Here is a 6,000-nt window from a genome sequence, read left to right as displayed (position 1 = left end):
TTTCAAATGCATTGATAAAGATTTATGAATTCATCGGGAGTACCTAGGTGGTTGCCTGGGGCAGAGGGACCGTGAGAGAATTTTACTGTCTTGATTGATGGATGGATTTGGAACGAAGGTTGCCAGACAGTTTTTCGCTCTCACACTCCATAAAGATTTGTTCATATTTCATAGTAATGTATTCACACTTCATAAACATTTATTCATATTTCATAGAAAGGTATTTACACTCCAGAGGGAAATGTTTTTGGTTTAATGTTAAAGATACTCAATAAGATAAATTGTTACTTGTCATAATCCTATTCTGTTTGTTTTCGAGACTGTTTAGTCTCGAAGGGGGGAATGTCGTATATGAAGATTATGACGTTGTTAATGTTTTTAAGTGGAAACGGAGAGGACGTTTATTTTAGTGTCAGAGGGAATGGTTTTAATGTGACACCCCGGATAGGACAGAGAAGTCTGTGTGTTGTAGACAGGGGATTGGACAGTAGAGTGAGCCACCCCTATCTTGGGAAGATTAATATATACTGGGTAAAAAGCGAAGAAGAGGTTAGAGCGACCATTGCAATCTGGGAAGTCGCTCTCCGGGTGGTCATGACATCCGTCACTTATGCTGGAATCTTGTGATATGAATAAACTTATGATCAAAGGTTCAGTATGAGCAGACTCCTTTGTTTATCAGCAATAATTGCCAGCATTTACTCGATACTACAACCACTTGGCTGTCTATTGTATAACTCTGTCACAGGCCCTCCCAGTCAACACCACCTCATAAGATGAGGAAGTGCATTGTTTATGAGGATTGCCTGCTGCAGTTGTTCGAGAGATGTCCAGTTTGCGAGCGAACATGCTACATAGTGAAGACCAGCAAGGGGACCCTTAGCATCACCAGACATGCCCTCGCTGTGAGCATCACCAGACATGCCCTCGCTGTGAGCATCACCAGACATGCCCTCGCTGTGAGCATCACCAGACAGGCCCTCGCTGTGGGCATCACCAGACAGGCCCTCGCTGTGGGCATCACCAGACATGCCCTCGCTGTGGGCATCACCAGACAGGCCCTCGCTGTGGGCATCACCAGACATGCCCTCGCTGTGGGCATCACCAGACAGGCCCTCGCTGTGGGCATCACCAGACATGCCCTCGCTGTGAGCATTCCTAGAAATGCAACAGGGAGGACACTTGAATCAGGTTGGTGACATTTTGACCTGGTCAAAACAGTTTCGAGTTTTGTCCCAATTCACTTTCATAACCAGCCTGGAGGAACCAGCCTGACTGCCGCGTTTACCATTCTATTTCACTTCACGTATCATGATATCTGAAGTGAAATAGAAAGGTGAATGCAGCGATCAGGTTGGTTCCACCGTGCTAATCATAACCACCGTTGATAATGTAATCAGTGCTCTGTGTGTGTGTTTGTGTGTGACCGACCAATATCTTTGATGAGGGGCCAGGAGCTGATCTACGCTGCCGTGCCCATCAATTGCGTGCTGGCAAACACCTTACCTACAGCCTCACATCTTGCCTGCTCACCAAAGGTCGTCGACGGGGAGACCAAAATTAGGTAGGTTTAGTATGACCTGTTCAAACTTCAACATGGTATATGTTTGTTTCAGTGGAGGCTCCTCAGATGAGGATAGTGAAACATAAAAAAAGTTATCAATTTTAGATAAAACTATACTAAATATATTCACGTCACCAAATAATTGATTAAAACACACTGTTTTGCAATGAAGGTCTAAAGTAGCCTCAGCAGCACCATGGTGTAGCCGGAGGACAGCTAGCTTCTGTCCTCCTCTGGGTACATTGGCTGCAGTCCAAACACGTTCTTTTTTATCCCCTCAGCCCTTGCACTAGCCACTTTCCCTCGGGTGAATCCCATGTTGAAACCGGATGCAGTTTGATTACCATCTTAAGTGGAGGTCCAATTCACAAACGTTGCCCCCTCGGCCCTCGATTTAGCTCGAGGGAGCGAGTGAAGAACTTTGGTCACTTGCGGGGTTGATGTGACCCACAATTCAATGCAAACTGTAGTCACACGTTAGACTCCAGTGGCAGCGAAGTGTCAAATTTAATCAACAAGGCTGCATTTTCGGCATGTCAGAAAAAATTATGAAGCTAGCTTGCTAAAAAATACATATAAACGACATTGATTTTAGCATTGGCAAATTGGCTTAGTCTCGTAGTGAGGAGCATATAAAACGTAGCCAGATTCATAATTTTTTTGGGGAATTCTGAAATGTGTTGGAATAAATTACCAAACTATAAAACTAGCTAGCCAGCTATGGGTAACTGTAGCTAGCTATGTTAGCTTACTAGGTACATTAATAGCTTTAGGTTGGTTGTTTTTGAGCTCAACTTCCCACCAAGGACATTGCCTCTCCGATCATCACTCTCCCTCGCTTGGGCAAGGGACTTTTAAGGTACACTCGGATGTGACGATGTAAAACTTCATTCAAGGGCTGAGGGTTTAGGGCCGAGGGCTGTCGACCCTGAGTTTGAAATGCAGCTATTGACTTCAATACAAAACCTAGGAGGCTCATGGTTCTCACCCCCTTCCATTGACTTACACAATAATTATGACAACTTCCAGAGGACGTCCTCCAACCTATCAGAGCTCTTGCAGCCTGAACTGACATGTTGTCCACCCAATCAAAATATCAGAGAATTAATCTAGTACTGAAAGCATAAGCTACAGCTAGCTAGCACTGCAGTGCATAAAATGTGGTGAGTAGTTGACTCAAAGAGAGTGAAAGACAATAGCTGAACAGTTTTGAACAAATTAATTTCTTCCTAAATTAAGTAGAAGCGAGTGAGAGAGAGAGGGCTAGCTATATCTGGTTGTATTTTTTAAAAACGTTCACTTAGCTAGAGAATGCAGCTAGCTAGTTTAGCCTACTCAAACACCCGGCACAAACAAAGAGGGATGCTATGTTAGCTAGCTGGCTATGGCTATCCAACACTGGAACACTTCCAAGTCAAGGTAAGCTTTTGGTTTTATTAATTTGTTGCCACCGGTGTAACTGCTAAACTGCTTTCTGACTGTACACTGTACTGCATGATTGTAGCTAGCAGGTTTACTAACACATTAGTTCTAGTAGCTATGGTGACTATGACATGACAACGATGTCATAGGTTTGGCTTGGAAAAGGTTTCTTCGCCTGGTCACAGACAGCTGATGTGTTGTGCACTGAAGTCCACAACCGAAGGGAAAAGGTGAGAGGAGGAGAGCGCGTAGATAGTTGCGAGATGGAATTCTATATACAACGAGCAAAGTGATCACGCTGTTTTCATGTGGCTACTATGAAAGTGAACTTTGTTTGCGTGTGATCAGGGGTGTATTCATTCCGCCGAAAATGTTTCTTAAATGGAAGCAAATGAAACGGGGATACCTGAATTTGTCCAATAGAAATTCACATTTGCAACTGTTGGACTAATGATTACACCCTAAATCAGCTAGATGCAGGCAAGAGTGCGCAAGGTGGTATTGAATGTGTCACTATCTGTCACCTTGATTACTCAAAATTCTCTACGTTGTAAACTTTTATTAGTAGGCTAGGTTGTAGCAACCTCATGATGGGTACAGGGAAAATTAGAGTATCATGTAGTAGCCTAAACCTATCGATGTTACGTTGAGCTCATAAAAATAAAAATCATCCTCCCCCATCTTAAACGGCACCGACCGCCACTGGTTTGTTTGTCAGATACCACCTATCCTAACTGCCATTGGTAATAGAACAGTGACTGTATGTATGTGTTCACAATCTATGGAGCCAGTACTTGGAGACTTGCGAGATGATGTGATGGAGTCCTGACTGACAGACAGGCTTGATATACTGACATCTATGAATGAAGATGAGACCTGGCACTCGGCATTCATATTTTACTAGACAACTTTCCGTTGTATTGTCTTTTTTTATTATTGAATTGAATGATATCAGTCAATATGGGGAAGGAGAAATCCTGTGTGTTCTGCACCAGGATCAGAGAACTCCTGTTGTATACAGAACACCACACAGGAAGGTATGACCACTCTGACATGTTACCAAGGTAACCCCATTACCACCACACAGGAAGGTATGACCACTCTGACATGTTACCAAGATAACCCCATTACCACCACACAGGAAGGTATGACCACTCTGACATGTTACCAAGGTAACCCCATTACCACCACACAGGAAGGTATGACCACTCTGACATGTTACCAAGGTAACCCCATTACCACCACACAGGAAGGTATGACCACTCTGACATGTTACCAAGGTAACCCCATTACCACCACACAGGAAGGTATGACCACTCTGACATGTTACCAAGGTAACCCCATTACCACCACACAGGAAGGTATGACCACTCTGACATGTTACCAAGGTAACCCCATTACCACCACACAGGAAGGTATGACCACTCTGACATGTTACCAAGGTAACCCCATTACCACCACACAGGAAGGTATGACCACTCTGACATGTTACCAAGGTAACCCCATTACCACCACACAGGAAGGTATGACCACTCTGACATGTTACCAAGGTAACCCCATTACCACCACACAGGAAGGTATGACCACTCTGACATGTTACCAAGGTAACCCCATTACCACCACACAGGAAGGTATGACCACTCTGACATGTTACCAAGGTAACCCCATTACCACCACACAGGAAGGTATGACCACTCTGACATGTTACCAAGGTAACCCCATTACCACCAGACAGGAAGGTATGACCACTCTGACATGTTACCAAGGTAACCCCATTACCACCAGACATAATGCATAGACACTGTATCTGTATCAGCTGGGAATAACAATGAAAGGTGAAAAGTGCACATTGTTATATTATATCTTCTATGGTTTTATGTAAAGGGTTGTTTATTCTACATGGACCTGTTACTACATTTAAAAGTGATCAAAACACTTAAAAATTCAGCAATTGCATTCTTCTCATATTACTCTGTAGACTACTGACCTATTCAAAGCTTCCTCCGACATCTCACCATACATCCGCCTGTAGTTATTGAACTCAACCTGCAGGAGGTTTGTTTGCTGTGATTGACTGGGGGAAACAGCTGCGGGCAACGTTCTGATAGATAGGTGTGTCTTGGTGGTGGCAAGGACACCCACACCCCCAAGCCAACGTTTGGCTTCTGCCTCATCAACAAAAAAGAGGCCAAATAGAGAGTGCAGTTCCCCTTTAAAGGGATAGTTCACCCTAATTACAAAATGATGTATTGGTTTACGCTGTTAGCAGTCTATGGACAAGATATGACAGCACTCCACGCTTTGGTGTTGTTTAACTGGCCACTGTTTCAAATGCTAACTTTTTAGCATTTGTAGCATAAATCCAATTCAAGTCAATGGTACCTATATGAGCATTTTCACACTTCATGTCCAAATCATCCTAAAGTATCAAACATTTTATTGTGTAACTGTATTAAGTTACTATCCCTTTAATATTCAATATTTTTCCACCTAATAGCAGGAACAGACATAAACCAAACAACTTCAATGACTAATTTCTCTGAACAGGTGAAAATAACCATCACCAAATCCACTGGGAATACATTACATAGTATGAAGAAACAATACTCCAAGCCGCCCAACAACAAGTTGATACTGATACTGTATACTGGTTGTTGGGCGTGGGGGGTCTGCGGGTGGTTTTTATCACACTTTCTTGGGGATTCCTCATGTCTTACTCATTGGTAGAAAAAAGTTTGGTTCAAATCGGATTTTGGGTATTATATTTATTTAATATTATTATATGAATCCTATAAATTAAAATGGCCAAGTTGGGTGCAATCAATTAGCTTAATTTATCAGAGATCAAATTATATTTCAACAGAATGTTGCAGGAATGCTTATCTTACCTATTTCTAACTGCTGAAACAATTTCAGAACAATCTGAGATGGTGGGTGTCATGGCTTACTGAAATTATATGGAATGACCCTGTAGCTAGAATTACACCATTCATGGCATTATTGATCAATAATAC

The sequence above is a fragment of the Coregonus clupeaformis genome, unplaced genomic scaffold (assembly GCF_020615455.1).
Source record: "Coregonus clupeaformis isolate EN_2021a unplaced genomic scaffold, ASM2061545v1 scaf1726, whole genome shotgun sequence".
Taxonomy (NCBI): Eukaryota; Metazoa; Chordata; class Actinopteri; order Salmoniformes; family Salmonidae; genus Coregonus; species Coregonus clupeaformis.
Note: the sequence above shows the minus strand (reverse complement) of the source record.